This window comes from Calidris pugnax, unplaced genomic scaffold (genome assembly GCF_001431845.1).
Source record: "Calidris pugnax isolate Ruff unplaced genomic scaffold, ASM143184v1 scaffold42, whole genome shotgun sequence".
Classification (NCBI taxonomy): Eukaryota; Metazoa; Chordata; class Aves; order Charadriiformes; family Scolopacidae; genus Calidris; species Calidris pugnax.
Window position 1 is genome coordinate 10,203,777 of NW_015090920.1, and position 23,021 is coordinate 10,226,797.

Here is a 23,021-nt window from a genome sequence, read left to right on the forward strand (position 1 = left end):
TTGTGTTTCATTGGTGTCTTCCAACAAGTAGGAGGAATCAGAGTCTAATTAGTTAATTGTATCATAGCCTAAGACAATAATTATATTCACTGAAGAACACTCCACATAAGCATGTAGCTTTAGATCATTACAAAGCTGTCCTCCTTAAATAACAATATTGATTATGACCCAAATGGCAAAGAAATTATATGCTGAAACAAAATGAAAACCCATGTGCTAATTTCAAAGTACCTCTACCTTTATTTATTTTGCTTTTTAAGAATTGCACAGTGGGAACTATCTGGAGAAGGGGTGAGTTCCACATTCCCATCACAGAATGCATCAACAGACCATCAAGTGACAAACAATGGTATGACCTTGATAACTGGCTGTCTGAGCATCAGCTTTCCAAAGCACAGGCATTCATAGCACACCACTAGGAGCTTCAGTTACTAGAGATATGTATTTCAAAGGTTATTAAAAATTCTAGCATGAGAAGAAATCCTACTAGTCATGATAAATTATGGCTAATGGCTCAACTTTTGGAGCTGTAAATATGGTTTCGATAACAAGGGAATACAAAGTCCTGGCTGGTGCACCAAACCCAGAACGAATTGTGAGTCAAATGACCGAGAAACCCAGCTCTACTTTTGCAGAGTACTTAAGTGCATGTGAAAGTGTTTTTATAGGCGTGTAGCTACCCAGTGGTACCAGTCTGAATCTGACAGGCTCAGGACCCCCTTAAAAATTGTGTGTTTGGTGTAAGATGGTTATTTGGGATGCTTCATGTTCAAAGGGATCTCAAAATTGGCAATGAGGCGATGAACGAGGTGTATGAGCTATTGGAGGTTTCCATCCTCATTGACTCTAAAGAAAAATTCGCTGAATGGTTAAGTCCAGCCCTGGATTCTGAGGCAGGTCAGGTAGGTGAGACTGATGGAGGTCTGTTGTCACTGGCATCAGTCCGTGATGTGTTTTTAATTTTTAAAAATCTGGGATCTAGGCTTCTACCTATTGCAGTTAGGAATGCATATTATAATACCAACTACTCATCACTGAACAAAAAGGCATTATGAATATACTTTTGTTATTTTCTTTATCTAACATTCTCTTAAGCTAATGAAATATGCTCACTATATCCTCTTTGGGTCTACTTAATTTCAATAAAGTTCAGGGAAAAGAAATACATGAAGAGCATTGCTAAAAATAGAAAACAACTTTCTGTTAACTCCTCTCCTAGATCTAAATGCAGACATATTTTACACATTCAGAGACATATAAATAGGTAATCTTTCATTCAAAGCCCTTTGAAGTTTATCACCAAAAGAAAATTTGTTACATACAGATGTTTCATTCTGATTCCTGATATTTAATCAACCCACATTGTCTTTGGAGATACAGTTGTGATTTTTCACAGAAAATTTAATTACAATTACTATTCCAGACTGGATTGAAAAATTAATGTCAGGATAAAAAAATATTGGTGTTTAGTATAATCTTTGATCTTTCAAGAGCTAGAAAGAGCCTGCAAAGGATTTGACAGCTGGTTGAATAAGTCCCTGGTTGAGCTGGCTTCAGCCCTGAATGAATGACTGACTTCTATCTTCTACCTATTATTTTTGCAGAATATTCACCTTGATTTTGGCATTGTGTTTATCTGATTGCTTCAGGCAAAATTAGATTACTGACCTCATCACTTGGAGTTTTGGTTTATTCTCAATAGAAAGCATTTAGATCAAACTCATATAAAGGCTTGGCAATGAAGTTTGCACTGGGGGAATTTTATTTTTCATTTGTTTTTTATTTTCCTGTTATTTCTTTGGTGAAAGAGTTTTTACTAAGTATGGGATATGAGTGAAAATTAAAAGGTAACAATGCAGCTATTTCCTCAGAAAGAAGAGAGGAAAAATGTGCAGCCATTTCCCTTCTGAATCTGACAGGCTCAGGACCCCCTTAAAAATTGTGTGTTTGGTGTAAGATGGTTATTTGGGATGCTTCATGTTCAAAGGGATCTCAAAATTGGCAATGAGGCGATGAACGAGGTGTATGAGCTATTGGAGGTTTCCATCCTCATTGACTCTAAAGAAAAATTCGCTGAATGGTTAAGTCCAGCCCTGGATTCTGAGGCAGGTCAGGTAGGTGAGACTGATGGAGGTCTGTTGTCACTGGCATCAGTCCGTGATGTGTTTTTAATTTTTAAAAATCTGGGATCTAGGCTTCTACCTATTGCAGTTAGGAATGCATATTATAATACCAACTACTCATCACTGAACAAAAAGGCATTATGAATATACTTTTGTTATTTTCTTTATCTAGCATTCTCTTAAGCTAATGAAATATGCTCACTATATCCTCTTTGGGTCTACTTAATTTCAATAAAGTTCAGGGAAAAGAAATACATGAAGAGCATTGCTAAAAATAGAAAACAACTTTCTGTTAACTCCTCTCCTAGATCTAAATGCAGACATATTTTACACATTCAGAGACATATAAATAGGTAATCTTTCATTCAAAGCCCTTTGAAGTTTATCACCAAAAGAAAATTTGTTACATACAGATGTTTCATTCTGATTCCTGATATTTAATCAACCCACATTGTCTTTGGAGATACAGTTGTGATTTTTCACAGAAAATTTAATTACAATTACTATTCCAGACTGGATTGAAAAATTAATGTCAGGATAAAAAAATATTGGTGTTTAGTATAATCTTTGATCTTTCAAGAGCTAGAAAGAGCCTGCAAAGGATTTGACAGCTGGTTGAATAAGTCCCTGGTTGAGCTGGCTTCAGCCCTGAATGAATGACTGACTTCTATCTTCTACCTATTATTTTTGCAGAATATTCACCTTGATTTTGGCATTGTGTTTATCTGATTGCTTCAGGCAAAATTAGATTACTGACCTCATCACTTGGAGTTTTGGTTTATTCTCAATAGAAAGCATTTAGATCAAACTCATATAAAGGCTTGGCAATGAAGTTTGCACTGGGGGAATTTTATTTTTCATTTGTTTTTTATTTTCCTGTTATTTCTTTGGTGAAAGAGTTTTTACTAAGTATGGGATATGAGTGAAAATTAAAAGGTAAAACGGTGGTGAAACAATGCAGCTATTTCCTCAGAAAGAAGAGAGGAAAAATGTGCAGCCATTTCCCTTACTGTACATCAATCTGCTGTTGAAACTCATGTCTTTTAAAAGGAAAAATACTGATTATTTTATAAATACAGCAGGCTTTTGGTTTTGGAGTTGAGACAGTCTACATATTGTCTGGGAAGCAAGGTGTATATGTACAGAATAAAGCAATTAATAGAACTGAGTGGCTTGTGGATGGAATAGTTGAAATAATTAGAATTGAACAGTGCTGCTTTAGTCTCTTCTCATGATTTCTACTGAGCTACTCATATACAAGCATACTAAAAACATAGCTTATTTAGAAGTATTGCCATGGTAAATTAAACCCAGATTTCCTGTTTCTGTAAGTGTCCAGATTGCATGGTTCAGAAAGAAGCATGAGGAAGTGAAAGCAACCATGTGATCATCTTTACCCATCAATATCTTCCTCATACCAATTAGCTCAAAATTGCCTTAGATCCTGAGACACTATAAACAAAATTGTATTGCCATTTAACTGTTGACAAATAAAAGGAGAGAGGGAGTAGTACCTCAAAATAAGGAAGAAAACAGAAAACCCGTTTAATTCTTTCTTTTTCTTTTCTCATCCCTCTAATGATGGATGTTGACCGAGTGCTTTCAGCATTAGATGGTGCATCATATGCTCTGATCAAACGCAAATTCCCCTTCTGTATATCACCTACTGCAGGTCTGTCTCATCCACAGCTGAGGTTCCTCAGCTGATACATGCATCCTATGGCAGTGGCAACAGAAACACAGCTAAAAACCTAACTGCCAAGGGTGTAAACTCTCTCACTGCAAATCACTTTAGCAGAAACATTTAGCTAATGTGCTAATCTCGAGGTTTTTATCCTCTGCCCTTCCTCCTGACACGTCAGCCATGCAACCTTCCCTGAAAACATAAGCTAGTGAGCATAGCTGGCACAAATGAGGTAGCATGGAGACAACATTGCTACAAGTATGGAGACAAGCCAGAAGGAATTGAAATTTCTTTGGTGTCAAGCAGCCCTTGAGTATGACAGAACTAGCTTTTTCAGTAACATCTCACCAGCCAGCAAACAGCCTTCACGCTTTTGAGCTAACACAAGTAACACTGAGATTTCTTAACTGTTTGTATTTTTCAGCATCATCTAACTAAAGGCTTTTCTGAAGCACCAGCTAAACTAGTTTTTGTCGTCTTCAGAATAATGAGCCATGATCAGTGTATTCCAACTATGGATGGGGATGAAGAGGTAAGGAAGCAGACCTACAATGGAAAGCCATTGTTACAGAATTTATTGAATTATGGCTTGGTACTGGTGGGACATAGGAAGCTGAGAGTAGCAACAACTGCTTCTAAGGAGGACAGTTTCAACCTGTATACCTGCCCTCCGAAGGCGTTACTACACTGATGCTTCTTTCAGCAGCAGCAAGCCTTGCCAGGGCTCAGCAGAGATCCAGCCATTTTCCATGCCTAGCCCTGCTACCCTAAGCTACGTACTTGGCTGAAATACATTTAGAACTGGCCCTGATTCAAAGTTATAATTAACACATTTCTACAGTTTGCGTTGTTTAAATAAAGCTACCTGGAATTTTCAGGTGCTTTCATTCAGAATCCACCGAAAGGTCACAGATTTTTATCCCACGTACACAGGTGATGACTAACTTCTCTAGTCTTATGGAGGTCGGTTCACAGAAAATTAAAATTGCATAAAATAATAACGACTGACCATTGCTTTTTTTGTTGTTCTTGCTCTCACAAATATTTCATTTATCTAATTTTAATCATACGACCATTTATGGAAAATGAATTTTAAATCCCAACATACAAAATCCATGGAAACCAGTTTTTAAATGCCTACATGCCAAGAAGTGATGCCAAGAGGGCTTGAAAAGTCATCCGAAAAAAATAATCCACAAATAACTAGGGCGTTCAATATAAAATATGTAATACAGCCTAAAAACTAAAAAATGACATTACCTTCACGTTACAAAACAAAATTGAAATTATGTCATGCAACATGAACAGAGCAAATTTAATAAGTATAGAGCATTAATTTATGTAAGCATAATCCACAATATTCCTGTCAATAGGTTAAAGGTTAAATGTTTAATTCACAGCATTACCTATCAATTTTGCTTTAATCCAAATTTGCTTCACATTAACACAGTATGGGAGCAAGTCCAAGTTCAGATACGGGCATTACGACTGAGAAATAAACGTGCATCCTTGCTAATTTTTGGTATCGAGTTAAAAAAGCACCTTCCAGAAATTTTCTATCACTTGATCAATCTGTTCTCACAGCAATATCTGTCCTTCGTGGTGACAGACAGAGAAATCAGCCCAAAAAGATTTGGGCTCGGGAAGACCAAATATCACCAGAGGGATTTGCTGGCATGCTGATCAGCTCAGGCTGCCTTTGGCTGTCTGGACAGGAATCCCATATGGTGGCATCATGGCCAGCTCACTGAGAAAGGCAGACGTCAACGAGTTAGCCCCACGGCACCACTATTTAGCATAACAGCGTGACATACAATCTTGTTAACCCGCCATGTGCAGCAAACGAAGGCAGTGAGAACCATCAGGGTTAAGTAACATTAATAAGTGGAATGCCAATACCTGCCTCTTCAGGAAATGCTTCATTTGCTGTGTTTCATCAGTGAGCCTCGGGCACGTCTGCAAGGGTCCCTGTGCTGTATTCGCCCCTTTCTCAGACTTCTGCACCAACGTGCTAAACCCAGCCCACAAAGCTGATGGGCCCTAAAAGGGAGAGAGAATTATTCACCTGTGATTCTGTGTAAATATCTGCAATGTTATGCCATTATATGTGCAATATATGCCATTGCAAACAAGGGCATACGAAACCTTCAGACTTGGAGGTTTTTGTGACTGTTCAAAATTCTACTTGGTCAAGCCTCTTGACATTTTTTTCTTGGATTTTAAATACAAGCTTTGACCTTTAGCACTGATATCTGACCTCAACCTTGATTCTTGCTGCTTTAATTCATTAATATTTTTTTTCTATGCTCTTTCATTTCCTCAAGTATTATAAACTGGGGCATTCACTGAATACATTTGAATTAGATTTCAAGTGCTTAATGATTTAAAGTCAGAAAAATTCTTTTAATAATTAGTAGTCCTTTTTTCTGAGAAATGTCACATAAATGGGTAGGAACATTTTACTAAATATCGGAGGAGTTCTCCTGGTTCAGGTTAAGAACAAAAGTCTAGCTTATAATGTATTTGAACAAGAAGTATACAAAAGCAAAAGGAGAGTTATTTTTCAGACTTTTTTTTCCACAGAAAATTGTGAATTAATAAAGTACAATGAATAAGTATCACTTCAGTGATGTAAAACCCATCATTAACACAGAAGGCGTACGATGTGCTAATACCAGGGATGCAAGAGCCTCAGGACAGTAGTGTTGGAGACTTCAATGACTTATGAGTGGGAAGCAAAAGAAAGAGAAAAAGAAAGAAAAAAAGAAAGTGATGTGCCATTGATTACAGTTACACATAGAAAGAGAAAGGATGATGGGTGCAAATACACTCCTGGTCAAGCCCATTGTTTTTTTTTCTTGTAACTGATGCTATTTCAGTGTGAATTAGTCTCTTGACAGAAAAATTAAGCTTGGCTTTTTATATGTTTACCACACCAAAGGACCCAGGGCATCCAAAAACTTACTGATGTCCCTGCAGCATTGTAACCACAACCAGGATGATCTCATTTCTGAAATTTTAGTACCAAGTGCACCTGTGAAAGATACAAAAATGCCATAAGGTTGATGATGAATAGCATGGAGCTGATTTGAAATCATAGCTGACTTTTGTAGGCAGTCTTGTGACACTGTGTTTGTTCTCTTCAAAGCCAAACAAAAAATGAATTGACTACACTGTATCTTCATTAGTGCATATCTATTTCTATCTATCTGTATGTATGTATGTGTATCTTTTCCCTTTCAGGAACCAGGCACAGTGAAAACCTCACTCAACACCCCAGAGCAAGTACTTAACATTTAGCAGTGCTAGTCCTGTCGATGTTAATACAGCTTCTCAAATATTCTACAGTACATGTTTATTTAGCAGTTTTTCTGTGTCGCTGGCAAAAGGCCACCGTGTTACCGAGCAGATCATTGTTAAAGTGCTTCAGAATAAAAACGAAACCAGAAGTCCCAGTAACCCAACAATGAGTTTGGCCAGCTCTTCAGAGCTGCAGTCCTCTCTTCATGCAGAAGGCTTTGGGGGTGCCCATTGTCAGCCCTGGGACCCTAACAACACGGTCAGCCAGGCTTCTAGCCCATTAAATGGCTAAACTGTGCCACAAGACAATTATAGGGATTTTGTTCCTCCTTTTCTCATCTATCAGGTTTCGCACCGATGGATTTCCTGTGAGAGACAGGAACAAAAAAACAGGAGATTTTTGCTAGAAATAAGTTATAGCTTAAAAGTAAAGTGGGGAGAGGCAAAAGATACCAGAGAGGGAGAGCTGTAACTGACAAACTGTGCTAGTTAAAGTCACTAAGAGTTAGGAAAAAACCCCAGTTAATTAGGTGGAAAAGGAGGAGTAAAGTTCCAGTTTTATCCACTTAATTAATTTCCACCAGTCCTCCAGGAGGTTTAGAGATTTAGAATTGAAGTTAGGGAAAGAGGAAAAAAGATACCTATCAGCAACTCCGTCTAGACAGTTTTGACCAGGGCATAGCCAAAAAAAATCCACAGCAAGGTGTAATCAGTCTTATGAGAAAATAAATGAAAAAAATAGATTTGGATATCTTTTGAAATGGCAATCTTAAACGATGTGTATACTTCTCCTCTAACAGCTGTGTGAATGACATCGCGGGGACTGACTCCGCTCCTCTTCTGCTCCTCTGGAACATCAGAAGTGGAACAATAATAGTATACAGCTACTCTCAATACAAGAAAAACAGACACATGCTGTATGTGTGCCTATTCCTTAATGTCAATTATATTTAATAGTACTTGCTGAGCACTGCCTGAAACCATAAATAGCGTCCATCAGTACAATCAGCATCCAATTCCTACAAAAGGAATAGTGACCCAAAAAAAGGGATGAAAAATATCAAAGCTAGGGTCATAGTGCTATATTGTTATGGCTTTTCATTATCAGCTTTGTAATTTACCATTCATTATTTATGCAATAAATCCAACTCTCGAAAACATGTCAATGCAGGGCGTCCATCACAGTGTGGTGTGTTAAAGGACAATGTAGAAATGCACAATGCCCTTAAAATCTTACCATTAATTTTCTACATTTACTGAATTTTCATCAATTTGACAACCTTACCTGAACATTCAGTTGAACTGAGCAAGCATTCATTAATTACATTATTATGTCTAATATCAAGGAAAACATATTTCCAGAATTCAATTTCCTGCAAAGGACATTTGCCAAGTTTGAGATATGCTAATACTTGTGTTTAAAATATTTGCAAATGATTTTATGACCATTAATAACACTGCACTTCATCCACATGCAGATCACCCTCTGGAAAAAGATGCCATCTGTTCCTTTCAACGGTATTTTAATAGTATTTATATATGGCTCTAAGGAGGTCCTTCCGTAAGATTAAAATCTTAGATTTGTCACAAAATGGATTAATTTTTGTTGCCATTTTCAGATCTCATTATATTTTTGGCACAAAGTAAAATGGTTTTGTGTCATTTTCTGTTCTTTTTACCATTTTGTAATTTTTAATGCTTTGTAAAGATAAATTTACATCAGGTATTGAGCCTTCTGACAATTCACTCTTACAGCAGGACAGCGCTGATTAGAACTGCCAATTCCACAAAATCAATTGACTCCTACTCATAAATATCATGGGAGTAGGTCTAAGTATTGCTTGTTTCTCATAGTAATTTATAAGCAATATGAAAAAAAAAACACAAAACAAACCAAAAAAGTGTTGTTTGTTGTTTAACTTGACTGAGACCACATTTACCGATGCTTTAAATTCCTGAGATGGCTTCCATTTAAACAGAGTGCAAATATAAACAAAAAAAAAAAATTAAAAAATTGCAACAATGCACAAAAGCATAATTTATGTCCTTTTGCAATACTGAGCTGTGTAGTGTTTAGAGGCCTCCTAACACATAATAAGAAATTATTATCCTAATTTTGCAGACAGAAATTTGGCCCAAGAAGGTTGGAGTGACTGGAAGCACAGCTGTTTTTTGACAAAACTGTAATTCCCCCCGTCCTCTTACCAGCAGTCAATGCTGTTTCAGACCCACTGAGCTGAAATGGCCACAGGAGCACTCCTACCAACTAGCCTGGAAGTTAGAGCAAACCAGGTTAGGAAAGACCTCCCTCCACTGCTATGTTAATTTGGTTCATTTTAGGTGCAATGGCCTGAATCTGGAAGTGATTCAGTAACAAACAGTATGATACTGGGTATGTGCTTCCAGGGCCAGTGGTTTATTTGTTTTTCCTGGTTTTGTATTGTTTGTTTATGGGTATAATGCACATTTCTGGCAAGTTTCAGTAACTTCTGGCATCGGCATTCCCTGCAGGCGGTAATATTTTAGCCCACCAAAAGCTGTAAACAGAACAGGATGCCCATCCATGCTGCAGACTCACATTTGCTGTTCCCAGCTGAAACCATCGTGGTCCCCTTTCTCTTTGTGCATGCAAGCTTCCTGTGGGATCCAAGACATCAAGAACCATCAAACTGAGCCAGGACATTCACAGTGAGCATGCTGAAACCTGGTAAATAACGTGTAGACATAGCCACATAACAAGTGCTGCTCCACAGAGCTGCTAACACAGGAGACCCAGGCAGCTTGTATTTCCTTACTGCATGGTTTTTCCAATAATATGGCTAATTCCTCTTTTGCAGAGAATTGAATTCTGAAAGTCTTTTCCTTTATAATAGCCATAAAAACATAAATAATGAGTTGTTATGACATTTATGACAAGATGAGGTGGATGCTGAGAGGTTACATGGATCCAAGGGGAACTGGTCAAGTTCAAATTAAAATATGATCCTGGAAGTCCTGGGCAACAAATGACAGGACCCTGAGAGAGCATTTGTGGGAGAGTGTCGTATAAATTTTACTTGTTATTCTACCCCTTGTGAGTCTTCCCCTTTTAGCTGGATTTTGAGGCACAATACAGGAGCAATGGTTGTGTCTGACCTAAAGCAGCTATCCTTACATTCTCATGTTTTGTTTTAGTCACTCTGTTTAGTGGTTATCATTCCTCAGATCATTCTTGTTCATTACTTCTCTACCTCACACACAAATCTGCTCAAATAATAATTTTAAAATTCTGCTTACTCCCATTGCTCACTTCCTTGGGGAAAAAGAAAGCTGAGTGGGAGTCAAACACATTTAGCACAGATGCTGTCATAACAGAAACTAAGCCATTTTGTCCTTGATTTGAGGTGAAGGGGAAAAAAAAAAAAGAAAAAAAAAAAGAAAAGAAAAAAAGGAAAGCACTGAAAGACTCGCCTCTTTTGAAAGCAAAAAAAAAAAGATCTAAAAGTAAAATTACTACTCAGTTTGAACAATTGAATGTCATAATTGAGACCTCCAAATAAGAGGACTAACTTTTGAAAATCTGTAAACCCTCTCACTGACGACAACATATGGTGCTTAAAGTGCATTATGACTGAAGTAAGCTAATATAAATAGAATTATTTGTGTAAAGAACCCTGTCAATGAAGCACTTCCAAACCAAAAAAGCAATTGCTTTAGCAGGGCATTCCATGCTCTTCTTCAGCATGACCTTGTTAAAACCCTGAATATTTCAGTGTTGGTACATCTCTAATCCAAATGCAGTATTGCAAGGTACTGTGTAAAGTTATTAATGCAGATTGCCAGCACAATAAGATGATGGGCAGAAAACACCTGAAAAATATTACAACTGGATTTAGAGTGCCACAACTCACTATCTTATATATGCCTATAAAATACTAAATTAAAGGTACATGCTTAAGGGGTAGGTTTGGCATATTTTAAAAATCAGTCTATAACACAGGAAACAGCTACTTCCTCACCTCCCCCTTATTTCACAGCTGGAATAGCTCACTTTAAAATTCTGCTATCTGTCCATGCCAGTCTGGGTAATCTTTAACACATACACACACACACACGTGTGCACACACACACAAAATCCCCCAAATTGATGACAGTATCTAGTGGGCTCCACTGCATTCATATGTATCTAATCTCGTAATTTCAGCACACACATAGTAATATTTCCACCTGAAATACAAAATACTGATATATAAAGTAATATAAAACTATTTACTTGAAGCTAACCAAACACTTCTTTTTTTAAAAAAAATAAATCTTTGTGAGATTGCCTAATGAACAGAATAATGGCAAATGTAAATCAACACATTTTTTACTTTCTTTCATTAAAACTTTCTTATATACTTTTCTGCTTTCTGAACATAAAAACACATGTTCCAGATACACTTTTGCCTTAATCAGGGAGAAACAGTGCTGGTAAAACTAAAAAACTCTAATTGCAGAGTCCAGTTTAATATAGACAAGGTCTTATTTATGCTATGTTTATGTAGCGCCTCCAGGGTTATTTTTAATCTAATGTTGCAGCATCCTGTAATGCAGCAATGTAAAAAGGTAAGAAAAAAAAGTTTCATTGGCTACCCAGCATACTAAGCACTCACCCAGAATTCTGAAAAAAAAGTGGTATCTGTAGACAACCATAACATTTCTTCTGTTACTCCCTATTTGTGAGTGGAAAGTATGAGATACTGTAGAGGGACACAAAAAAAGTCACCACCAGAAATTCCCCAAACCTCTGACAAAAATTGGGAAGGAAAATCAGGGCTTTGCATTCACCTGTTTTTCATCCCACCAGGCAATGACAGCAGTACAAACTGCTTTGAGAACTTCCAGAATTGCTTTTTCACTACATTAATGAAGACTATGACGCTGCTTTGTAAAAAAAAATAATCCATTATGTTATAGTCTTACACTTAATACTTTTGTGTTTACTACAATATTCCACTGGACTTTGAAATAACAAAAAAAGTTATTGACTCAGTATAATAAAACTCGGTACAACATTTGGGCCTCATACACACACAAAATGATTCATTTTCTCAAATAATAAAAAGCTTTGTCTTAAGAAAGTATATCCTTAGCTGACTCTAAGAAGTCAGCCAGGCTGCATACCAGCTTGTACTTAGTCCCAGCTTGATTACCTAGTTTTAAATACTAGGGTTACATGAAAACTGAGACAAAGTTACTTTCATATTTTCACAGCATTATGAATCAACAACAGTTGGCCCCTCTGTTTTTCTTAATGTCACTATGAAGGAACGTTAGAACCATTCTTTCAAGACTTTTTTTCTTTACCTATCAATTTCATAGCCAGCTCCTGAAATGGCATATATATTTTTTGCATCAGCATAATACATTGCAAACAGTTTGGGATTTTATTTGCAGTAAATATATCAGAAAGCTGGTGTGAAAGTTTCTGGTTTGAATTATGTACTGTAAGAGTGGCCTCCCTCCAGCCAGCGTTTTAAACTCCAAACCTCTTCGCAGACTTGTGTGCTTTAGTCTGTCACTTTGCACAAATATTATGGCAAAGAAGGAAGTATTAGTGTTTGTTGGCAGTTTATATTAATGATTCTTTGAAGACTTGAAAGCCGTAACTTTGTTCTTTATGGAACACTTACCTGAACAATCCCTCACTCTTGCTTGGCCTTGGAGATGCTCATATGTGAAGAATATGTTCCTGCTCCATACAAGAAAAAAATGGCAGCTGGAGGGACTGAGAGTATTGTCTCCCCTAGTCCAGACTTCATCACTTTGTTGATAGAGCCTAAAAAAAATAAAACAAAAAAAAAATTAAAAAAGAGTTTCCAGTTCTTCCCAGAAGGCAAGGTAACTGAGTGGAAATCAACATTAACTGTAACACCTCACATATCTGATATATGAGTTTGGCAGATATGCTCAGAGAACTTTTCCCTGGGTTAAGTATGGACACATAATTGGTAAATGTTTTAAAAAGCTTTTGCATTCTTGGCATGCCTGCAAACAGATCTTGAGATACGTTACTTTTGAATATCTAGGCATTGAGAAATATTGGATGCCTTGATGGATCTGGCAATAAAAGCATGGGAATTTCAGTTATTAATTTTGTACCAAGATGGCTATGGATACGCATCTTCACATGCATTAATTGTCAGTCTGTCTACCTATCTCGCTAGCTAACTAACGAGCTTTTGGTAGATCAAAGCATGTAATTGTGAATGCTGATTATTTCTAGTCTTTTGGGCTTCATACAAATAAAAGATGCTTAGCATCTTGTGGAAAGGGCCTCCACACGTACACAAAATTTGCTAGTGTAAAAAAAAAAACCCATAGAAGGTTTCTACTTATATGATTTCTTCCATTATTCGACAATCCTAATTAAAGTAACATTTGCAACAAGATGGTGGTTACTTAAGTGTTATGGCTGACTGATTTTGTGTCCTCCGTATTGGTGTTAGGCAAGCGTCTCTGTAATCGGACTCATGACAAATTTAATGGTTAAGGTTTTCTGCTAAGTGTTTTGGTCTGTCTCTGTATTATGTACAGTTGAGGGTTTTTTTTAGTCTATGCTTTTTTTTGGCCATATGGTATATTTGACTGCTTTTTTTCCCACTAATCTTTCAACAGTCCAGACAAATGCAGTTCTGTGCCTCCCCTAGTCTCTTGACCCTTAAACATTGCCACCTTACAAAGCAGAACTATAGCCTGGTTCCAAGGAACCTGGCTCTTTCTGAAGCAAGGCATCGAGGGCAATCACAGATGTTGTATGGTTCAGTTCTTCACAAGGTTCAGATGGTAAATATTTAACTACTCCTCTTTGTTGTCTTTCTTTCCACCTTTAACAGTATTTCAGAGAGGGAAATTGTCATTCTAGCAGTAGGTTGTGACAAGGCTGTACCATCTTTTCATTTTCCTTTTTTTGTTTCCTTTTCAATTTGAGGATGCTAGCTGTGGCTTATTAAAAGGTCAATCTCTTTGCTTTAGCTGTTATAAACTTCCCTTCCCTGTAAAGCTATCGGATGTATTTTGTCTTTTTATACAAATAGCAATAAAGTTTACTAATAAACACAGTTAGTTTTCTTGTTTGGTAAGAAACATAGGGTTCTTAATATACTTTATGGCATTACATGAACGGACACTATGTTCTATGCCACAGCCAAATTAAATAAAACCTCTTTCCCAAAAAATGTGCTATTAAACATAAACATTATGGACAGCTCCTATGGAGAGTTTAGAAACCATGATGTTTGGGTGGAATTTAGGGAATTACATGCAAAATTGTAGACCAAACAGACACTTAGCAATTCCAAAAGCCAGGAACAGGAACTCATTTTCTTTGCCATGAGTTAAAAGCTGCTGCTCAAGGGCTAGTAGTAGTTAGAAAAATGGGAGTGGGAAAATCTACATAATACAAATGAAGTACATAGCAAATATTGGCCCTTAAATACCAAGCTGCTTCAGCAGGCTTTTGCAAGGTTGATGGCTCATACAAAACCTGAGCTACATGGTCTGGAAATGCCCGCAGCCGGGGTACGTAATGACCAGCATGCTTTACCAGGAATCCATTGTGGTGTTCACCCTTAACTCATATCGTCCCCTCCTGCACTATTTCTGCTCTTTTCCTTTTTTATTCACATGAGCAACAAGTTCTCTAGGGTTACAATGCAGTGAATGAAGCAGCACCCCTTGGGGAATAAATGAACCTTATTTTCTACTGGTCTGTGTAATTTGCAAATCCCTTCAGTACACATTTAAAATCAATCTATTTTGGTCATGAATTTCCTGATGAAAGAATGTAAGTTTAAAGTTTGTCCTTTGAGAGACTCAGGATCTTTTGTTTCAGCTGCTGAAGGACTGCCATTTGTTGTTTTCTGTTGGTTCTCTTTACAATGATTCATGCTCAAAAGCAACCCAAACAGAATAATTTAGAAGAAAAAGAAAAGATTCCACAGACAAATATTTAAGCTAAAATGACAAACAGGAGGAGTACAGTTTGTACCAAAAAAAAGTCCCAAAAGGAGGAGGAATATGAGAAGCTTTGTATTCTTTTGTATTAGTTTTAATCTATCAACTCTAAGACTTTAAATCTGATATGGGTCTCATTCAATAAGATATTAATGTAATACCATAAGTGTTTGAAGTAAGACACACACGACTTGCTTAATGTTATAAAAATCTTGTCTCAAAAGATAAACAATTTTTGGCCTTTTTTTTTCATGCCTGCTCCATGTTCTGTTTCAAAGGAGTTACTGTCTAGCCTCATCTTCCATCACCAGACACAATTATTACAGTACTCTTTCTACTAAAAATAAATGATACAGAAGTAATGTGATAGCCTGGTGACCAAGGCAATGACAAATGAAATAATTTTAAGAGTGACCATTCACTATAAATTTCACTTCTCATATATGTTTTATATTAGACACTGTCAGTAAGTAAATCTTGTTATATCAGAAATCTAATAATTGCCAGAGTCCTTTTGAAGCCATAGAGAAACTTATTAGCAAAGGATTTATGGCATTTTTGAATTGCTTTCAGAAAGGTACATCACATTTGCAGCTGGGACCCAGCGTGTAGAACAGCTGTCCTGACAGTGTCCTTGTACTATAGCGCTGTCATCCTGGCAGCTCTTTGAAACCTAAAAGCATCTGGTTCCCATTTAATTTTTGTACGCAGATGACTTATCTGCATTACATTTTAGTTTAGGATGTTTCATTCATTATTTATTGTACATAGATGTTCAAAAGCCAGCATCTTTGTGTATCCCACAAACCCCTACCCCCAGTATGAGCTCTTTATGTACAATTTTGATAAATCACTTCAGGTAGGTTAAAAAACAAAAGCAGAGTTTTCTCTGTGAATATATGCAAAACTGATTGAGCAGATTAAATGCTGGAAAACAACTGCAATTCATACTGGAAAATTGCCATTACTGTTCTACTAGTGCTCTGACAACTTACAGCGTACATCTAAGTTGAATGCATCGCTAATTCTGACATGTGAAGTCATTCCCTTCCCCTGTCACGGGCATAATGTGATGCTAACAACAGCCAACGCATGTCAGCCTTGTTTTGTTAAAAGCGAATAATCAGCATGAAATGCTATAATTTCTTAATTTTATTTTTTGAAGATGAGTGTCTGGTACCAACTATGAAATTGGGAAAAAATGAAGAAAAGCCTGTTGCCTCATCACCTGTTGCCTCAGAAATCTGAAGACCATTTCCAATTCCAGTTGTAAAGGAAAATGTATTTCAGATAAAGTAATTCCGCAAGCAAAATGGTGATGTGATGGAATTCGAATTTTGCAAGTGCCTTTTGCATTATTTACACATATTGACAATGCATCTGGAAGAATCAGGGATTTGGGGAACTAGCATTTCAGCTTGTAGAAAACAGAAAAATCTTAAATTAGCAGGCAGGCCAAGGGGCAGGGGAAATACCATAAATTCTTTACTAGCGACACCTTGCAATCACCTACGCTTAAATAATAAGTTCTTGAAGAATCTTAAACAAGTTATTGCGTTATTTTGCTACAGCAGCATAGTGAAAAGATGATTGTACAGCAGTATTCTATTGATTTACCAATATTCCTGTGATAAGCACACGCAGATTTCAGACATGCTATGGCTACCAGTTTCCCAACATCTCCTGACATAATCAAAGAGGACTGCATGATCTTTTTATTTTTCTTGTATGATTAAAAATCATCAGCAACACATAGAAGCCATAATTGAAAAACCGTTGCAAAACCATGCATGCATTTGCATTTTCCAAGTTTATGAAATGAGGTGTTTATATTTCGTCTTCGTTGCAGAGAGAACATTGCTCTACAAAGGGAATCTAGAGGAACTGTTTCCTTTTTTGTCAGGTAGTACATCAGTTTTAATCATTAAGATGAGCCAGACCAATTTTATTCTTCGGGGTTTTTTCTCAATAACAGAATTAAAATTAAATTTAAGATATAATTCCTACAAATAAATTTAATTTTATATTTAATCCATGATAAATTACAAGAAAATAAATAGTAAAGGATGGGAATTTATCATATACTCTTAAGAGACATATTTCACATCCTAGGAACTAATATTTCAGGATGTGTAAATGAAAAACAGTATCTTGGATTACACAAAGTGACATGCCTATTCGACAGCAGGGAATTCTGAAATTTGTGGTTTATAACAATCTCCGCCTTAAAGTTGCATCTCTGGGCAAATAACTGCACTGTGTTAGCTTCTCACCTCTAATTTGAACTGGGTTTTCTTCGCTTTAAACAATAAAATATTGCTCATCTCATCTCTTCTGACATCTGTCCATTACTGGTCAACTATTCCCAATTTTATATTAGAAAATGATTGGCTTATAATTTTATTTTTGCAAGCACATGAACTATCTTCCATATTCCAATCTACCTAAGTTACAGTTGTTCTTTGAACAAAAGAGTGGAAGAGAGTAACTAACTCTCTGAACTGTAGATTGCAAACTGCATCAAGCTGTCCACAGAAGTGTTTTTATTCATGGACTATTCAACTTTTATAGAAAGAATTTGATTTTTTTTTCAGTTGCAGAAATCTACTTTTTAAAATACTACATCAAAATTCACAGAATGCTTGAGTATAAATTTCAGAGATATATATTTCCAGGGATATATATCTCTCCAGCTATATTGCTGGGATAGATTAAACTGAGTATAGTGTTTTAAACAGACATTTTAAAGTTCTCAGGGAAAACAATGTTTATGTTGGATGAAAATATAACCTGAAGGTATACCTCATGAATATCCTTCAATCAGCAGTATAAAGTGACTGACTAGAGCAGCAGAAGACCAGGATGAGATTTCCTGGTGTCTTCATACAATATTGAAGCCCAGCATGACTTTTATTGTTGAGTCATGAATATACTTCTCAAAGGACAAAGCTTTTTGTCCTTCCTCTCTTGAGGATAGATTGCCCACAGCGTTTTCTGGTTATTTTATTCTGGCTGTAGGAAAACACAGAACATTTTTCAGCTTTCTCCTAACCTTGATTTTTTTTCCATTTCTGAGCCATTTAGAAGTTTTGCCAGGGCTCCTTGAATTAGTCCAGTTTATTAAAAAGAATTATGGATATATGAAGAGAAACAGAAATACAGCTGCTATGAGGGGGAAAAAAGGTATCCAGCAACTGATGTTGTTGTTTTTCTTATGTTGGATCTTCCTCCAAGGAATCCATGTGGAGGGACACTGATGCTGTCCCTGGAACACACCGCCCCTCCTTTCAATCCCTGCACTGATAAACTCGTGCTTAAATGGCTGCACAAGCTTCTTTAGGGAATGGGAAGCATTAAGAGGAGAAGAAAGAAACACACTAACTAATTCTTCTCCAGAACAAAACAAAACAGAAAATGATTCACTCTTTCAAAGAACTAACTCTGTTCTGAACCTTTGGTGTGCAACTGTTTGAAGGCCAAAGTGCTGGATGTCAAAGTGGTAAAATTCCTGACAGGGGACATTACAGCGGTTGTTAATCGCCAGAGGGCTTTGTATAGGCAGCCCTTGGAAAAGATATACACACGCAGTAACCCTGTTACTGTCATGGCGTGTACTGTATAAAATTTATTGACCCTTAGCTGTTAGAAGCCCTGTGATCCAGAGCCTGTTATCTGTGTGCAGACGAGAATCAAGGAGGGAGATGTGGTTATGCCTGATCGGCTGCAAAGAAGGTGGCAGGAGCTGGAGCTGGGGAGGGACACCCCCCCTGTGCCCTGCTGGCTGAGCAGGCTGAGTGTGCTGGGTGAAATCAGTGTGGGATGGACGAGATCAGTGCGGGCTGGATCCTCGGCAAAGAAAGGAAACACCTGACGGAGCTGCACACATTAAACAGACGTACTCCATCAATGCAAACCCTGGGATTGTGCATGATCTAGGATTACATTCCCCCACCTAAAGTGTAGATATCGCTTAATATTAAACAAACAGGGTTATGCATAGCTACTTCAGAATAAAATAGCTCCATAGTGCCTTGATAGCCATTATGCTAAGAACTAAAGGAAACATTACAGAGATGCATAATTCACATTAAATCTGAAATACCATTGTTAATGATTTCCCTGCCACCCCACTTCAACTGCAGAACAGATCATATGAATTTTCTAAAATGTACAACTATTGGTATTTGTACTGGCCTCAGGAAAATAATCCAGATGCATCCCTTGTCTTTCCTCCCCCCCAGTAAATACAGGTGCTTAGACAAGTTAGCTTTCTTCAAAATAAACACCTACTTTAGGGACTTAAACGTAGATTTAAACTAAAAAGTAAACCTGAAATCAGTAAGAAGTTAAAATTTTAATAACTTAGGTAAACTCGAAGTCTATTTTAGCCAGGTTTTGAATTTTAAGCAATTTCTTTTGTTATTTTAAAAGCCTATGTCCTTCATCAGCTGTTGGCAACATTCTTACTGCCATGATACACTAGTTGTTTTATGTGCCTTCTGTTTGGGACTGGAATCACCCTACAGTCTGGTTATCCACTTCAAAGACTGCAAGCTCTTCCTGACTTTCTTCCTACCCTGATGCCCCTGAGACTGAGTTGCATACCTTGTGCTCTTCACAGGGAAAGCAGTCTTGCTGCAAACCAATTTTGTTAGACAGAACTTGCAGAACTATATCAAATAATTTCTCAAAACAATTTTAGTAAAGCTAGTTAGTTCAAAGCCTTAAACAAACAAAAAAAAAGGATTTCCTTTTTTTGCCAGATTTCAGTGATTTTGTAGTTCCCTGGAACTATTTCAGTGATCTCACAAAACCTCGGGTCTGTTCATTTGGCTTTTCTTCCTTTGGTCCACACTTTCCCCTCTATGCTCCCTGGATCTTTGACCAGCTCCGTGGAGCTGGATCCAGAAAGCTGGTGGCTGGTGCCGTACTTTGCCCAGTGAAACACGCAGCATGTCGAGGACTATGGGAAGTCCAAATTAATATAGAAAAAATTCCATTATATTTTAAATTATTTAGTAATTTAGATGCTTTCTAGTATTTACTCCTTTTCTCAAGTGTTATGCTCACCCTTGGGGGTTTCCTCTGGGTCCCAAGGTCCACAGTGCCAAAGAAATTTGGAGAGGGAGGTATTACATCAACTTGTTAGCAATGTGAGGACTTTGCTGGGAGAAGCATGGTAGGGTTTTATTTTTCTTCAGTCTTGAATCTTCCCAGGGATATTATCTCATGTTTTCTTAAGACATTCTGCTAAGTCATACTTTTTCCCCCACTGGATCCCAACTACAGCTTGACGATCCTCACCCCTTCGCTGTTAAAGACACACAACAGCCTCCCACAGCCCGGGTTATCTGGAAAGGTCTTCTGCTTGTTATGCAGGGACCGTGCAGATTTTCTAGACCTTTACCACGTTTGGTATGCGCAGAGATAAGCTTAAACAAGGTAGGTAATAGTCTTCTGACAGACAGACAATTGCTATCGCAGCTGGAAACAAGCTAAAATGAACTCTGGCCAAGGCGAGTCCAGGCGAGTCCCGAGGCCAGCGCTGGTGAGTTCATACACAGCATGTGGCCTTTAGTAAAATCGGAAACAATCGCATTTGCTGAGCTGCAGCAGCAGCAGCTAGTACCCAAATTCTGAGCTGCTTCCATTTTGTCAAATCTCTCTGCGGCATTTAAGGTTAGACAACCAGGCTTTTTGGTGCTGTAAGAGCACTGGCAGATGGAGAGACAGATGTAAAAGTGGTCGAAGGCAGAATCAAATCAGGAGTTAAATGAAGGGAGAAGCACATTAAAGGGATTTCTGACACTTACAAAGCATGAGAAAGACTCAGGTGTTTATCCAGTTTAGTCCCCGAGTCCTGTGGGTACATATTTATAGCTGTTAGACTTCAAAAATAAATGCATACATCTGGGAGTTCACTACAAACTTACTGCATATACTTTTTTTGGGGAAAAAAGAAAAAAAGTTTCTTTTTCTCTGAACTAGAGGACTGCAGCACTTGCTCATGACCCAGTTATATTTTCCCAAATTAGAACCCCAAAGAAACTAAAACTACACAGTGAACATCAGATGTGAACATAGAGAAGGCAGGTGGGGAACATGGCCAGTTATCTTCAACTCAGGAATTAGTTTACTGTGGATCGTGGAATTTTTGAAAATAAATACATCAGAGTACTTGGAAGGAGACACCAAGATCTGCTGAAGTTACTTCAGGTTACTCTGTGATTAAAGTAATCATAGTGGATATTACTCCTGTTCAGTTTTCCTCTGTTCTAAGAATACTTTATTTTTTGTCTTAGAACTGGTTAAACTGCCAATCTTTCTGCTACTAAATATATATGCACAGTTCCTAAAGTATACCTTACAGTAGCTGCAGGTTCATATTCTAATACATTACCAATGTTAGGCAATGTCTTACTGCACCATCGAATTCAAGGGATGAATCTGAGACAAACAGAAATCAATCTAAAAACTCCTCTTTACTAGGAGGATTTCACTGGCATATTTACAGAAAAAAAGATCAAAATATCCCAAAAATGTGCATTAAAATCTCTTTTCCAAATAATTCTGCCTCCCAGCTTGGTTACGATAACCAACAATTTACGTATTAAGGCACACAGGGTTTACAAGGGATGGAAGATGCTGTAACCTACAGAGGGAAGGTGAGAAACAATAGGGAATTTATGCGGATCTCAGCAGGAACAGCTTTAACCAAATTTAGCATCCTTGTTGGGCCAGAGCTGATTACACCGATTGGTGTGGTTGTTACTACAGGAAACTTTCTCCTGTAGTTCTCCCTATTCAGTACATCACCAATTTCATCCCCATTTCCAAAAAGAAATTAGGACATTGACTTCATGGGCACAGCCTGTATTAAAGATGATAGGAGTCACACATTATAAAACAGCATAATTAAGGCCCTGGACAGTGATGTATAATTTCAGAGAAAAACAAATCTCTGCAGTGCAAGTTCAAAAAGACCTTGGAAATATATTTCTAAGTCAGCTGTGTTGGACTGTTTCCTTGAGTGCTAAATGCATATTCTTTTTCCTTCAAATTTTGTGAATGAATTTGTTTTTCTCCAAAATTCTTCAAGGACATGTACTGGCTAATAAATGTTTCACATGAGCTAGTTTAGCTGGAAACTAAAATTTCTTCTACTGGCAGATAAAGACCTCTATTCATGAAAGACTAAGATATAGAACACTTTAGTTAGTATTTTCACCATGAATTTACAATGCAAAATAGTGAAGCGATTTTTATGTGAATGACATTTTAAGACTAGATTTTAATAATAAAAATATTTACTGTATGTGATTTTCTGTGAGGATAAACTAAAACCAAAATCTAACATGACTCAGACACCCCTAAGAAGCCCTTTAAAGAGGTATAACTGAAGAGATGTGACACAAGTCAATCAGAGATTGACAATACTTCTTGACAGCCCAAATTTTCATAAAATTATTTTTCAAGGCCTTTCCAGTTATTATTAAAAGCCTGTTTCACACACTACATTATTAAATCGTCCCATTTTCACATGAAGAAGAGAGACAGCAATTATGCTAATACTTTACATAGAAACTTCTCAATATTAATTGTCAAGAAATGCGTAAATACAAGTAAAGAAAGTGTAAAAGGAATCTCAGGTCCCAGAAGATTATGAATTCCTCATAAATAAAGCTCTGTTTTCTGTGCTTTGTTCAGCCAAAGTCCCTGTGGAAATTCTGGGGTCGAGTTGCAGAGGGGTGTTTTTTATGATTCCCGTGTTGAATTTGTTATTATATCCATTTTTTTTTTGTTCAAACTATCATGGGGAGTTTAACTGTAACAAGAACTGTTGAGTTGACCAAAAACTTCTTACATCAAAGTCAGTGAAAAAGGAAAACAGGATTCTATGCCAAAAAAAAAAAAAAAAAAAAAAAATTTTTTACCCC

General features: G+C 37.1%; 1 long non-coding RNA gene across 1 annotated transcript in view; it reads right to left on the minus strand.

The window, feature by feature from the left end:
• The window catches only part of LOC106892535, a 72,290-nt gene that overhangs the window by 38,602 nt on the left and 10,667 nt on the right, over window positions 1-23,021 (minus strand). Inside the window, exons 3-5 of the long non-coding RNA XR_001412871.1 lie at window positions 12,762-12,907; window positions 6,773-6,841; window positions 5,707-5,847 (exon numbers count right to left, since the gene is read on the minus strand). This is a non-coding gene — a long non-coding RNA (uncharacterized LOC106892535). The remainder of the gene's footprint in view (window positions 1-5,706; window positions 5,848-6,772; window positions 6,842-12,761; window positions 12,908-23,021) is intronic.